General features: G+C 41.5%; 1 protein-coding gene across 2 annotated transcripts in view; it reads left to right on the top strand.

Moving 5' to 3' along the window:
- LOC136878933 (uncharacterized) overlaps positions 1–16,540 on the top strand; it is a 241,985-nt gene that overhangs the window by 60,429 nt on the left and 165,016 nt on the right. Inside the window, exon 1 of one of the 2 annotated variants that reach the window (XM_068229018.1) lies at positions 12,830–12,843. The exons of the other annotated variant lie outside the window; for it this stretch is intronic. The gene's annotated coding sequence lies outside the window, so the exon portion shown is untranslated. Of the gene's footprint in view, positions 1–12,829; positions 12,844–16,540 lie in introns of those variants that run through there. 2 annotated transcript variants of the gene reach the window in all.

The following is a 16,540-nucleotide window of genomic DNA, read 5'->3' as shown; positions in this document are numbered from 1 at the left end:
AGTTTCAAAATACTGATTCTCTACCGAACAAGCTGTTTTCATATCGCTTCATTTAGGGGCATAGATGGCACTAGTTCCATGTACGTACTATGATACTTCGGTGTTACTATTGTGTCTAAATAAGTTTGTAATTCAATGGGGCAAAGACTGGGAGAAGTGTATAGGAACTAAAGAATATTACTATCGCAACATTTGCCGGGAAGAGCGTGGAGAGAATCTCTGAAGTAAAACGAACCTGTATTCTAGTGGTCACTGACACTTACTATGGTCAGTAACTGAACCATTCAACTTTTGCTTCATAAGCCCCACATGAAGAATAACACTTGAGAAGGAATCATTTTACCACAAAACGAAGTAGCATTACATACAAATAAATTCTCTGTAAGGCAAAAATTTTATCTGTCTGTCTACATCAGCTTACAGATAAACAAGATGGTGCCCTATCTTATATCGCTACCTCAAGAAAATATCTCACTACATAAGGCTGCCAGGAATAAAAAAAATGTTCGGGTGTTACGGTGACGAATAGACCCACTTCACACGAAACAGTTACCATCTTATGCTGTTCAGAAGGCAGAACGTCACAGAGGACATTCACATCATAACTGCCGTATTACCAATTTAGCAACAGCAAAAACAGTGTGGTAATGGCGGTAGTAAAAATACTATAACAGAGGTACAATCATTATATTGTTTGATATATGCCTTTACTGACGAGACCTAGTGTTTACCGTGCATTATGTCTTCTGGTATGGACAAGAACAAATGTGTTACTTTCACTTATCTGTCTCAGTCTCATCCTTGGCTTTAACACTATTGAAAGTGATTGAGGTATGAGCGATGTCAGTAATGCCATTCCTTATGCAGCCATGAACCGGTTATGAATGGTGTGAAAATTTCACTCAGGATCAGTTGGTGCGTGCGTTTCAAAGGACTTGGCAGAGTGATATGTAATGGCAACGGCTGGCTCGGTAAGGAAAGCAACGGGAAACTATCTCATTTCCCTGGTACGCATGTTTAGTGATGCCTAGACCAACTATGACAGCTGATGGCGGAGCCGTTGAGGATCCAACCAGCCTTCAAGATGAATACCCCTCCTAAATGACCGAACTTCGGATACCGGAGGATCTCCGTTTGGCATTTTCATCTGAAAAATCAAATGGCGTTAGGAAGGACGTATGACATTAGACTTCCGATTAAAACCCACAATGCCCATTTTCACACCAGGCAAATGCTGGGGCTGTACCTTAATTAAGGCCACGGTCACTTCCTTCCCACTCCTAGCCTTCAAAAACCACTATATGACTGAAGAACTTTGACCAGTAAGGTTCTGTCATTTAAGATTTAATACTGTGCGAATAACTTAAAAAAAATCCCGCTCTTATAACATGTGCTGAGGGTCAGTATTTCTCCCACAACATTATTATACCGGTTTTCGCAGCTACGAAGGCTAATTCACCAGCAATGACACTACTGTCATCATTGTCCTTCTTAAGCATATATGTTGTTATATTAGAGACCGCGATTTTTGCCACACGAAATTTTTGTGTAGTGTGGTCGAAACGTGTTGCTTTAAGTCACTTTCGCCTCCGTGTCCAATTAAAAAATCCTATTACAAGTAACACATCTTGCCTTGAAACAATTATTGTCAACGGGTGCAATCTAGTTATACCAATCTTTCCATTTTTTCTTCAAATAAATGCAAAATCTTTTCTTCTTTGCTTTCAGGGAATCGTAAACATCACTAGTATGAACTCTCTCACTCTCACCCCACCACAGCACTACACAAACTGCCAGCTTTAACAATTTCCGCTAAAAGCATCTGAATATGAAAGACTGCAGGGTTTCGTTAATTGTTGCGTTGACATAAATCACACGCCTCTGTCTCGGCGCCGGCGGTTCGCTTGCCTACTACACGTTTTGATCAGAGTGCAGAATTGCTAGATGAAGAACAATGAACTGAAATGCAGGATCGGTAAATGCTACTGTAAAAATATAATTTTAACTTTGGCAGAAGTTATTTTTTTAATATGGGAAAAACGGGCGCCCCGTATGCTGTTAAGAGGGGAGAGCATTTCAGACCTTCAAATACGGAAGATACCGTATAATATGCGACACCTGGCAACCCCAGGCGCAACCACGATATTACCGAATGTGTCGTCCGGCTCCACGCTGGCCTTTGGGCCACGTCATCCCGAAGATTTTAACCTTCACTGGTTAACTGCGAGGGCTCGGTGTGTGTGTGTGTGTGTGTGTGTGTGTGTGTGTGTGTGTGTGTGTGTGTGTGTGTGTGTGTGTGTGTGTGTGTGTGTGTGTGTGTGTGTGTGTGTGTGTGTGTGTGTGTGTGTGTGTGTGTGTGTGTGTGTGTGTGTGTGTGTGTGTGTGTGTGTGTGTGTGTGTGTGTGTGTGTGTGTGTGTGTGTGTGTGTGTGTGTGTGTGTGTGTGTGTGTGTGTGTGTGTGTGTGTGTGTGTGTGTGTGTGTGTGTGTGTGTGTGTGTGTGTGTGTGTGTGTGTGTGTGTGTGTGTGTGTGTGTGTGTGTGTGAAAAGTCTTCAGCATTAGAATCATTCACAGACCCGTAGGTCACCTATAAAGCGTCAACTCGAAAGACCTGGAACCTCTCCGGATGCCACACGCCACTAATTATTATTATTATTATTATTATTATTATTATTATTATTATTATTATTATTTCTTCGATTTTGGCCTAGTGCTTCGACCGTTTTCTTCTCTTCCTCTCCTCTGACCATATAATCTTGGATTTTTTTTCTTTTCCCGGAACCCCTTGAATTGATCTATTTTAGCTCGAAAATTATCCGTATCGAAGATTTATTTTGAAATGATGCCGACTTCTATTATTATTATTATTATTATTATTATTATTATTATTATTATTATTATTATTATTATTATTAAATGTGTCGAATTTGTTTGTGGAAAAGTAACCCTACTGGGCAAGGATTTCTGTTAAAACCTGTCAGTAATAATGAGCAGTTCACGTTCTCTGACTTTTGCCAGGTGTTTGGAGCAACATAAACTTTGAAATAAATTCAATGTACTGTCACTCACCCGGAACATGTGCGAATGAATTCTGCAGGACTGGAACGACGATTACGACGAGGGACTTCACTATTGTCAACGTTCAGCAGATTAAAGGAAGAGCGATTCCTACTGATACTAATGAAGGTAATCTTCCAAAAGTGTGGACGTTATCGCTAGTTACCACGGAGAAGATCAAATTACTTACTCTGAATCATTTATCAGTCTAACACAAACCGGAAGGCCTCCAGACAAACTGAGAAAGAAGAAAGATGCCAGAACCACGTCATTAGGACATTTACAACCCTCTAAAGGCGTCTGCAAAGGGCAAGGCGTATTAGTTAAAGAATTACAAAGTAATATAATAAAGGCAAGGGTTGTACATACATTACATACATACATACATACATACATACATACATACATACATACATACATACAACGGTTATACTTACTTCCTCTGACGAATGTATGTCTTTTAATTTAAACAAAGACAGTTCCCAATAGGGTTAGCTTTCTCAATCTCACGGTCAAAGTACATATTCTTATTGAAAAACCCTGTCATTATTTTACAAAATCAGTCTTGTGCCACTAACAACTTTATGTAGTTCTTTCCTTCACTATCTGTTGTATCACCAAACCAAACCAAACCCCATGGCACTATAGCCCTTGAAGGGCCTTGGCCTACCAAGCGACCGCTGCTCAGCCCGAAGGCCTGCAGATTACGAGGTGTCGTGTGGTCAGCACGACGAATCCTCTCAGCCGTTATTCTTGGCTTCCTAGACCGGGGTTGTATCACCAAGTCAGGAAAAAATGTGTAATCAAAGAAACATCCGACGATGACTCGTATTACGTAATATATCGGAATATTGCTAGGATGGAACGTGATTGTAAGTTAAACGTAGATCGCATCTTCAAAGGGAATAAGAAGGCAAAGGAAAATTTCTAGGAAAATTTACTACCTATATAGGAACATGACTGCACTTTACAACTTCATTTCCTAATCTGCAATACCCAGCGTGTAGATATTTTGCGCGAGATATACTAGTTCATAATACTGGAAACAAGAATTGGCCACGCAAAAACGGACAGAGAAGATGATAGAATGGATTACGGCAGACGTACGTGAATTTTTAAATTCATAATCTGTGAGCCCCCCGCCCCCCACCCGCACGGATTACGTAGAGGGGTTTAATACAGACTGCCCGACATCAATCAAAGTAGTGTCCCTCAATCTGTTGAAATCAACGATTAGCCGAATTTCAGATTACGGGAGAAATGTAAATTTTTTGGTTACTTTTACAAACAAATTCCCGTTCTTCAAGCTCAAACCCAAACCTAGCAATCCTGTCCGAAAGCGTCTATCGTATGGTGGAACACTGAAAGATATGGAATCTATCTCTTATTGTAACGGTGCAAAGTAGACTTCAGTGAAAATTAACAGTTTAAAGATATCTATCGTCGACTTAGTTTACAAACAGCCATTACAGGGGCACATTCCACAGACAGACGATTCATTAGGCCTAATTACGCGTGTAAGACGTAACAGAGACGTGACCAGATTGTATCAATACAAAGTCGCTGATCGGGATATACAAAATAAAACTACAATACTATTCTTAATCCTAACATGGACCTGTTATTCTAACAATGAAATGAATGATGGGACAAAGTTCGTGGGAACTAACAGATGTATTCATAAAATCTTAAAATGATCGTTGTTGTGAATAAGAACTCTCGATTTAAAATATTTATTGATGAAAGATCTATAAGATCTTTGATGGACATTCCTCAATTTTTATATAAGATTGAACACTTCAGGATTTAAAGTCAACACGAGGCCGAAGATATTATGAATACAACTGTTAGTTCCCACGAACTTTATCATCAAGAGTTTTTTCAACCAGTTTTATTGATTATATGACTTGCAGTTTTAACAAAGTTTGCCAATATCTTAAATGTCCTATCATACAATAATGTCTTAATGTGTCTTTCCAATTTAACAATGTAATTCCAGCTGATGATGTCCCTTAGGGGACGAAACATGTACTAAATTATATATGTATTGAATAAGCGGACCACTTACATATTCGCTATTTGATTATGTATTGCAAGTTTAAATTGTACATCTCTGTTCAAATTTTTCAAAGTAACACAGCGATCTTTTTAAAATATATATTTTTCGAGTCGTTCAGAAAACGTATTTTTTTGTCTCGGCACTTAGATTCGATATGGAAACTTTTTCATATAGAAGTGATATTACACGTTGTTTGTTCTACCATTTATCTGCAGAACAACAGCTAGTGGGCATCAGCTTCTTAAAATATTACAACATACACATGGAAACAATTACACGGGAAATATTTTAAAATTGTATAATTGTATAACAGACCCGTTTATCTTACACATTACTCATCTTCTCAGGAATTTGCTCAGAGACATGTAATTACGTATCCTCCAAACAGCGGAATTTTGGTGAGAGCATTGTTTCCCGGCAGCGCGGAAGAGAAATAGCAGTTCTCAAGGATTGCGGCCGACGTCCTGGCTGGATCTGCACGCGCTACTTGGTGTTATCGCCGTAAGGGGTCTTAAATACTATTATTCAAGCATGGTGACGGAATCAATCTTCCACATAACGATGAACGACAAGATTTTCTGTCCAGAGAGCCATGAGTGCAAGTTTTCATCAATTCGAACATTTAGTTTTCTTTACAGAAATAAGATAATAGAAATAATAATTCACAGTAATGTACGATGTAATCAAAGAGGGTATGTTAACAAATTTCTTTAGGGATTTGGAATGATTACATTACGTACTACGTAGTATGTCAGTGGACTGTTCTATAGACCAGATGGTTAGAAAATCTTTTGACTGCTGTGTAACAGTATACACTCTTTAACAGCAAGATAAATAATTCATGTTGGACAGAACAGACGTAGTTCGGATTCAACTGCAGACAAAGTGATTTTTCGTTTCTTTTCCCTATTCGACTTAGTCTGCCTTGACCTTCATAACGGTAAGATTGCAAATGCAATGAACTTGCAGAATTCATTCATTCTGAGCGGATATGCTGGGGAATGGGTAGCGCTGAGTAATGACATTCTAAACCCGACCAGTGCGTGTAATTGTTATGAAAAGTGTTTCTCATTGAGTCAGTCGTGCTACAATAGTACTCTCGCCCAGTGAGGAAAGATGGCAAACTACTTCACTCCTCATCTTGCCTAGTACGCCTCATTTTGACGCAGCCATCGGTTGCTGTAGTTTCCGCGTAACCGTATAACCTTTGGTGGTGCTGTTTGAGGATCCAACCAGCCTCTAGACTGATGACCTAACAGACAGGTACTAGGCCTACAGTTCTGAAAAAAAAACCTTAAGAATGTAAAATCTAAAATGTCTACTTAAAATTCATGAAGAACTTAAATCAAACTGTGTATACTTATAATAATAGGCTAATAATAATAATAATAATAATAATAATAATAATAATAATAATAATAATAATAATAATATCACCGGACTGGGCTGGGATGGAACCTACCAAACTTGGGCTCCCGAAAGCCAGCGTTTCAATATCTGAGCCAGTAAGCCTGGGTTGTGTGTGAATTTAAGCTCAGATCATAACAGTTGCTTGTCTATAGTAAACTTTCAAATTTCTGCACTTTAAAAACAACTTGGTATACCCTTTCATAAAAACACAGCTCAATGATTTTTAAATGGTTTTATGAAACTATAGAGGAACATTTTACTTAAATATAGTTTGATAAAGTCAGCGGCCTGATTTGGCAAATGAGGTATTCTGACACGAACTTTCACGTTTAAGTACCACTCAATAAGATCGGAAGACCAGACCAGGCTGTTATTTTTATAAAAAACAAACGAAGTATCTATTCTGGTAACTTGGTAACGTTTCTAAGTGGTGAAATGGGTTCTATAAAGCAGCACTGAAATACACCACCGAACCTAAATTTGGTTTAATCAAGGGTACAATATGTCAAAATCATGATCGTGACTACTAACAATTGTAAAATAAACAGGTCCAGCTATTCTTCCCACGTCCAAATTAAAAATTTGATGTGATGTCGCTTACTGACCCAGAACTATAATTTTACGTCCGCTATTGTTGCAGACTAAATACTCCATTGCCAGTACATAACTTACCCAACACATGATCTGGTGCGGTGTTTTAGCAGATCGATATAACAGACTGGATTAACTTTCAATATCCGTTTCACACGACTTTGTTCCCACAACTGTCGCATACATTCCGTGTCAAGACTCTTGAGGTATGTATTACAGACGATGAATATTTGATTAGATCGAGCCAAGAATAATAAATACAGAATCGACTCTCATATCCAAGAGACAGAATAGTGACTAAATGTGTTCCTGTAGCATTTCATAACACATACTTTTGTATTTCTGCCTATTCTCTGAAATAATGGAAAATGATTCGCCTAAATTATTTTCTAAAATCAATTTCATTCCACATTCACAAGCTCAGTCTCCAGGAAATACAATCGTAGCAAATGAAAGGGTAATTTTTATAGTATAGCCTACACTTTATTACGTCCTATAGTAATCGTGGACAGATTGTTTTGGTATAATCTATATTTGGTTGACATTAAACACGAACTTACTAGAACCATAATGGTATAAGAGTAACTCGCTATATATTCACACACAGGGTGCTTCAACGAGGAAATATAAACACAGTGAAATGAAATGAAATGGAGTATGACTTTTAGTGCTGGGAGTGTCCAAGGACAAGTTCGGCTCGCCAGATGCAGGTCTTTTGATTTGACTCCAGTAGGCGACCTGCGCATCGTGATGAGGATGAAATGATGATGCCAGCGAAATTAAACAATTGTGGTTAAAATTCCCGACCCTGCCGGGAATCGAACCTGGGACCCCTGTGACCAAAGGCCAGCACGCTAACCATTTAGCCATGGAGCCGGACAACAAAGTGGAAATTTACTCGAATCCACTATTGTGAAGCAAAATACTGTTATGGAAAAGAATACGATTTATCAACAGTTTCCGAGATGCAGTGCGTTGAAAATTGCACCTCGGTTCTCGCTACATTTCTATATTTTCGACGTCCAGATTTCATCTTTTTAGAACTTTTTAGAAATAGCGAGTTCTACTTTAGTAAATTAGAAATAAAGGAAGAATTATTTGTTCGTCTTAAGGAATGTAGGAATACGACTAACAACACAATATCTGCTACACACATGTTTTTTTTGTTATTTGCTTTACGTCTCACCGACACAGATATGTCTTATGGCGACGATGGGATAGGAAAGGCCTAGGAATGGGAAGGAAGTGGCCGTGGCCTTAAACACATGCTGAAGATTTATGCACGTGTCTAACATAGTTAAGATTTTTTTTTTAAATCGCTTTATTGATTCCTGCAGCACTCTGAATATAGCGTAAAACACTTGCTGCGATAAACAGAAGACCGCAATAAAATTCCAACACGCAGATATAGATAAAACTGTTCACCCAGCTACTAAGGTGAAACAGATGAGAAGGATGAATAAGAAAAAGCAGCAAAAATAGAATGAATGAATGAATGAATGAATGAATGAATGAATAATTAGCTAATTGATAAGGAAGAATAAGGCTATAAAGGACAACCAAGCGCAATTTATATTTGTTTGTTTGTTTGTTTGTTTGTTTGTTTGTTTGTTTGTTAAGTACTCAGTTCGAAAGCTGGCTGGATCCTCAACAGCTTTGCCATCAGCTATCATAGATGGGTTAGGCATGACTGAAGAGGCGTACAAGGGAAATTAGGAGTGAGGTTTCTCGCTGCTTTCCTCACTGTGCCAGAAGTTGCTATTACGTATCAGTCAGCCAAGCCCACTGAAATGCATGCATTAACTTACCCTGAGACATTTTCACACCATTCATAACAAGCACTTGCTGCAAAAAGGAATGGTGTTATTACTAACTTCGCTCGTACCTGTCACTTACATATTTACGAAGCCAAGGATGAGAATGAAAGTAACAAATTTGTTCTAGCCCATACCAGAAGGCAAAGTGCACTGTTAACACCAGGTTTCGCCAGGAAAGGAGCCATTTAGGATAACACCCCTAATTCCTTGTAATTCGAAGGACAAATGATAACGGTAAACACCTAGGGACCAGGAAGCTCAGAATTATAACGAGGGACTTCAGAGCCAATATTCACATTTTTTGCGATTGAATGAAGGAAGTCTTGATTCTGATTTCCTGTATCATACATAGTCTTCCGAGTACAAATTTTGCCAGAATACAGTACGTTACACCTTCTTTTTTAGCCTGTGAGAGAGTATTCACACTGTCGATCCTAAGGAATTCTAAGCCGACTCCGCGGTCTAGGGGTAGCGTGTCCACCTCTAGGTTTGATTCCTGGGCAGGTCAGGGATTTTCCACTGAATATGAGAACTGGTTCGTGGTCCACTCAGCGTACGTGAGAACAACTGAGGAGCGGTCCCGGTCTGCAAAACCAAAAGTAACGGGCGAGAGGATTCGTAGTGCCATGGGGTTCAGTTCGTTTTTTAAAAAAACAAATTCTAAACAGGGTCTGACGCATGTTTCCAAATATCACGGAGCAGACTCCAATATCGCTTTTGGCAACACCCACCCTCTCCACGACTTCAATAATCATCACGGCCTCTTAATGGAAGATCTTTCCGACTTTCGGACTAGCCATGCAGCTTGTTACACATTTTACGTCAGCCTCGTTAGCGTAATAATAGCAAAAACCCATATACGGTAATTCCATGGATCTAATGACAATGACCATTACCTTCTGCTAACTGGGGAAGCGTAGTTAACTAATATAAAGAATGTATAGTAGTGTCGGGAACAATGATGCAGCGACTTCTTTACCTCAGTTAAAGATATTCCTCGCACCCTTCTAAAGATGGTATGATAAGGAGCTGCTGTGCTCAAGAGCGCGCTGTTGGAGGCAGCGCACGTGATCCAGAGGAGTAACGGCGTTGAAGCCGCCAGCCATGGCGTTCCATCGCGTGCCAGGCGTAGCGCGGCTCTCCCGCTGGGACAACGGAAACTGTTTTAAAGTCTGCAATGATCTGTAACTGAACTGAACATTACTGTCTGCTCAAAACTTCCACCGTTAATATCTTAACCTATCAGAAATCCTTGGGCTTGCTTGAAGAGTCTCATGGAAAACAAAGTAAACGGTTTCAAACCACATCTGTAAAGCAAAGCACATGTTTTCGAACCACAACCGTACGCGTAACAAAAGTAATGAACCGTTATAGTATTACGTGGCCGACTCCCTGGGTGAGAAGAGGACAGGCCTTGATCCTTAATCATAATGGCGTATGGCCTCCGAAGAGGCCTGGTGCGGGGTCTTTTTCTCGTAGACGGCCTATTAGGCGACCTGCATGTCTGTGAAGATGAGAGCCCTACCTGTGACGATTTCTAATGCTGAATACGCCACACACACCCTGCCCCCGAGCCACTGGAATTAACCAATTAAGGTTAAAATCCCCGACCCGGACGGGAATCGAATCCGGGACCCTCTGAATCGAAGGTCAGTACGCTGACCATTCCCACAACGAGTCGGACATCCTTAATCATAATCAGTTTGGAATGAATCCCAGGCCATCTGGGCGAGAAGTCCTGGACCTAGGTGATGAACTCAACATACTGTAGACCAACAAGTGCAGAAGGCCTACAACATACTGTTATAATATCGGTTCAAATCTTAATTTCTCTCCATGTATAGAAGAAAACAACAAACTGAACTGTGATATTATTTTACTATATTGCCGTTTACCCAGATAGATTTCAATTGTGAGAATGAGGTCACCACTTCATCTCTAATAAGGGACAATATAATGACATAACGGACTCAGCATTTGACAGATGATCCAAAAGTTTTCCTTCTCAGCCAAGAATACTGATCTCTTTAACACTGCTAGTCAGACTAAGAATAAACAACTGTATGATGGATTCAGTGAACGGGCAAGATAACTGCAATAAAACATCCAGATGCAAAATTTACGTTATTAAGTAGTAGAGGGTTTAAACAGAGTCGTCGGTAGCTCTTGATGAGACACCTAGAAGTTTAAGAACAACAACAACAACAACAACGACAACAACAACAAAGTTCTCATCTTCAAAAATAATAACAATAATAAAACCAGTATTAAAGAATAAATACTAATGTTATTTGCTTTACGTCCCACTACCTACTCTAACGGTTTTCGGAGATGCTGAGGTGCCGGAATTTAGCCCCATAGGAGTTCCTTTACGTGCCAGTAAATCTATCGGCACGAGGCTGTCGAATATGAGCACCTTCAGATACCACCGGACTGAGCCAGGACCGAACCTGCCAAGTTGGGATCAGAAGGCCAACCACTCAGCCCGGCCGTATTAAAGAAAAACCGGCCCCGTGGTGTAGGGATAGCATGCTTGCCTCTTATCCCGAGGCCCCGGGGTCGATTCCCGGCCAGGTCAGGGATTTTTACCTGAATCTGAGGGCCAGTCGAGGTCCACTAAGCCTGCGTGATTAGAATTGAGGAGTTATCTGACGGTGAGGTAGCTGCCCCGGTCTAGAAAGCCAAGAATAACAGCCGAGAGGATTCATCGTGCTGACCACACGTCATCTAGTATTCTGCAGGCCTTCGGGCTGAGCAGCGCTCGCTTGGTAGGCCCTTCAGGGCTGTAGTGCCATGGGGTTAGTTTTTTAGTATTTAAGAAAAGCTAGACTCAAAAATAAAGCCAAGCCATCTCCATACCTGCCCCGAAGGTGTGTGGCGGAGTGGAAGGTAAAGGCTTCCACTATACGTAACCTTGATACTGATTATAAGTGGCGTAGGGTGGTTAGGATATGTTTGACGAAATTGTTGAACAAGGCTATATAATGCATAGGTGGGCTGTGGTGTACAGTGGGTCCTGAACTGTTAATGCAGCCTCCTGCTATATTTTTGGCTCCTAAATGCGACCTGGTACTCAGGTGTGCATGACGGAGGGCAAGCTCCGTGAGACCGTCATGCTGCTGCGCTGAACTGTGGTGTGAATTTTTATCTACCAAGGTGTTTCACAGAATTTAAGACAGTTCTGGTGTCTCCATATCTTCCCATCTGCCGTACCATTTACGAGGGTTGAGAGCACTTTAAATCTCGGTAGTTGTTGTAAACTGTCCAACTTCAGTTTTCTATCGATCGACATTTAAATGGTCTTCTAACATTGCCTTTTTTTTAAACTGCTTTATGTCGCACCGACACATATAGATCTTATGGCGACGATGGGACAGGAAAGGCCTAGGAATGGGAAGGAAGCGGCCGTGGCCTTAATTAATGTACAGTCCCAGCATTTGCGTGGTGTGAAAATGGGAAACCACGGAAAACCATCTTCAGGACTGCCGACAGAGGGGTTCGAACCTTTTATCTCTCGGATGCGTGCTCATAGCTGCGCGTTCCTAACCGCACGGCCAAGTCGCCCGGTACTACATTTTTAACTTGCAAAGTTCAAGCTACAATAATGAGAAAATTACTGCAACTGTTTACGGAGTCAGTTACTTAACTTAAATCATTTACACCTCAAAATATTGTATATTGTATATACAAAATGATTCAGCTAAGTTGTCTACCTCAAATAACTTCTGATTCGTTAAAAATATACACATTCTGTTTTCAAATTCTTAAATTGTATTAAGGAATTCATAAAATACTATCCTATTCCTGTTTAGCACAATTATGTGTCTGGTATCACTCTGCAAAAAAATCCTATATATTTCCTTTTCTTGTTTTTACAGGTGAGTTTGGAAACAGAATCCTGCCAGTGTTCGTGAGTACTGTATACCCATTTATTTAATACTTTATTTTAACAGGGCCTAACTTTGCCTAAATAAGTTTTACGTGACTTTAACCAACAACTATGCATTATATAGTTTTGTTCAAGAATTTCGTCAAACATATCCTAACACTGTAACAAAAAAAGCATAAGCATCAAGAAATATATGTGTGAAGCAGAGCGAAGTTAACCGTGAGTTTTTAATAAAGGAACGATGAATATTCATTGTTATCGATCCATATTAGTACTTGGGGCACTATTTATTTCCCGTAACGAAAAGGCGTATGACTTTTAATGCTGGGAGTGTCCGAAGAAAAGTTCGGCTCGCCAGACGCAGGTCTTTTATTTGACTCCCGTAGGCGACCTGCACATCGTGATGAGGGTGAAATGATGATGAAGACGGCACATGCAAACATCTTCCGTGCCAGCGGAATTAACCACTTATGATTAAAATTCCCGACCCTGCCGGGAATCGAGCCAGGGAGCCCTGTGACCAAAGGCCAGGGCGCTAACCATTCAGCCATGGGAGTGATTTAAGACGCTGGGCCAAGTAAGTGATATTAATTAAACGCCTACTTCGGAATATGCGACGCCGATTACGTGGCACAGTTGTTGGGTGCATGCGTTTAAAAGCCTTGTTGAGCTTGATTTGGCATACCAAAAATACACTGACTGACAGAGCAAATGCAACACCAAGAAGGAGTGGTCAGAACTTTATGCCAATTGCAGGGTAGACTGACGTCACTGAGGTATGCTCATGATGTGAAATGCGCCGCTGTGCTGCGCACGTAGCGAACGATAAATGGGACACGGCGTTGGCGAATGGCCCACTTCGTACCGTGATTTCTCAGCCGACAGTCATTGTAGAACGTGTTGTCGTGTGCCACAGGACACGTGTATAGCTAAGAATGCCAGGCCGCCGTCAACGGAGGCATTTCCAGCAGACAGACGACTTTACGAGGGGTATGGTGATCGGGCTGAGAAGGGCAGGTTGGTCGCTTCGTCAAATCGCAGCCGATACCCATAGGGATGTGTCCACGGTGCAGCGCCTGTGGCGAAGATGGTTGGCGCAGGGACATGTGGCACGTGCGAGGGGTCCAGGCGCAGCCCGAGTGACGTCAGCACGCGAGGATCGGCGCATCCGCCGCCAAGCGGTGGCAGCCCCGCACGCCACGTCAACCGCCATTCTTCAGCATATGCAAGACACCCTGGCTGTTCCAATATAGACCAGAACAATTTCCCGTCGATTGGTTGAAGGAGGCCTGCACTCCCGGCGACCGCTCAGAAGACTACCATTGACTCCACAGCATAGACGTGCACGCCTGGCATGGTGCCGGGCTAGAGCGACTTGGATGAGGGAATGGCGGAACGTCGTGTTCTCCGATGAGTCACGCTTCTGTTCTGTCGGTGATAGTCACCGCAGACGAGTGTGGCGTCGGCGTGGAGAAAGGTCAAATCCGGCAGTAACTGTGGAGCGCCCTACCGCTAGACAACGCGGCATCATGGTTTGGGGTGCTATTGCGTATGATTCCACGTCACCTCTAGTGCGTATTCAAGGCACGTTAAATGCCCACTGCTACGTGCAGCATGTGCTGCGGCCGGTGGCACTCCCGTACCTTCAGAGGCTGCCCAATTCTCTGTTTCAGCAGGATAATGCCCGCCCACACACTGCTCGCATCTCCCAACAGGCTCTACGAGGTGTACAGATGCTTCCGTGGCCAGCGTACTCTCCAGATCTCTCACCAATCGAACACGTGTGGGATCTCATTGGACGCCGTTTGCAAACTCTGCCCCAGCCTCGTACGGACGACCAACTGTGGCAAATGGTTGACAGAGAATGGAGAACCATCCCTCAGGACACCATCCGCACTCTTATTGACTCTGTACCTCGACGTGTTTCTGCGTGCATCGCCGCTCGCGGTGGTCCTACGTCCTACTCAGTCGATGCCGTGCGCATTGTGTAACCTGCATATCGGTTTGAAATATACATCAATTATTCATCCGTGCCGTCTCTGTTTTTTCCCCAACTTTCATCCCTTTCGAACCACTCCTCCTTGGTGTTGCATTGTCACTGTCAGTCAGTGTATGTGACAGAGAGATTCTTGGCTGAAGTTTTATTGGTACGTTGAAGGGCAAAATTCTGCCGAAGATTCAATAAAACGCAGCATTACATACCTCGGCCTATTTAACATTAATTTTCATGACTGCATTGCTATTTTCATTTGACTCTCTAGCTTCTTAGTCAACTGAAAAAATAAATATCGAAATGTTTACGGCTTAAACGTTTAAAATGTGATTATTATTATTATTATTATTATTATTATTATTATTATTATTATTATTATTATTATTATTATTATTATTATTATTTTAAAAGTACTAAGTACAAGAGTTTTGGCCCCACATTTCAAAATAAACTCGAAAATGAATTTTATATTGAAGGAAGTGTACCTTAATCCTCCGAAAATACTTGCTAAGAAGTGCGACCAAGTGAGGCTGGCATGAATCATCTCCGTAGTCACAAGGAAATCAAGGTCTGGGATCAGAATTCCCGAGATCATCAATTTTCACTCATAAACGGAGAGCCCCAGGAGAGAGGGGTTACGATCGCCTATCATTGTTTAGTGTTAACCGAGTGTGTATAGGACTGAAATATCTTGTCTTTTCACTCTCTTAGAGCTGCTAAAGTCCACAGTGGGTAATTCTTCTTCTTCTTTTTCTACAGCTTTCCCCCCCACATGTGGATTTGGCCCTGTTTTACGTCCGGATGCCCTTCCTGACACAACCATATATGGAGGGATGTAATCACTATTGCGAGTTACTGTGGCGGTTGGTAGTATAGCGTATTGTCTGAATATGAAGAGGAGAGTGTTAGGAAATACACAAATACCCAGTCCCCGAGCCAGAAGAATTAATCAGAGGCGATTAAAATCGCCGACCCGGCCGGGAATCGAACCCGGGACCCTCTGAACCGAAGGGTAGTACGCTGACCATTCAGCCAACGAGTCGGACACAGTGGGTAATTCTCGCTCCCATATAAACCGGGTACTAAACAGGTAACTGAAAGAAAATTGTAAGAAAATATGCTTCCCTAAAGTGTATGAAAATGCATTTGTTTTACATGTATAAGACATCACTCTCGGTTACGTGCGTTGCAGGCTATCAAGAGAAACAATAGAACTATAGAACTGTCTTTATTCTCAAGTACCACTGAAAAGCGTAGGGATGGACTGCCGTCCAATTTTCGCAAACATTATTTTACGTCATTACATCACGGAAGTACCATCACATTCATCTTATTAAAGGCTACTTTACTGCTCTGGTGAACAGCATGACCGGACAAGAGATAATCTTATTCGTTCCAGACCAATTGCAGGCCATATGCTGAAGTAATTCCGGTGAATTACTGTCTGTCTTTCACCACTATCCCTGTAATAAAACAAACTGGAAATACAATGGCCTTACAAAGAAGATAACACATCTGCCTAGTTCTAAATTCACTTGATCTTGTAATACTACAAATCATTACCACGATTAAGCAAACAGCCTTGATCACAGACTCTAGCAAAGGGCAAGGCATGATCACCGAGGTAAATTAGCCTGAGGTAAGAGGAGAGTAATATAGTATTGTCGAGACATGCATGCATATTCTACGACCGTTTTCTTTATAACATGACTTGGCAATAGCAGC

The sequence above is a fragment of the Anabrus simplex genome, chromosome 1 (assembly GCF_040414725.1).
Source record: "Anabrus simplex isolate iqAnaSimp1 chromosome 1, ASM4041472v1, whole genome shotgun sequence".
In the NCBI taxonomy this organism is placed as follows: domain Eukaryota; kingdom Metazoa; phylum Arthropoda; class Insecta; order Orthoptera; family Tettigoniidae; genus Anabrus; species Anabrus simplex.
The sequence above is the reverse complement of the archived record's forward strand: the minus strand, read 5'-3'. Positions and strand labels throughout refer to the sequence as shown.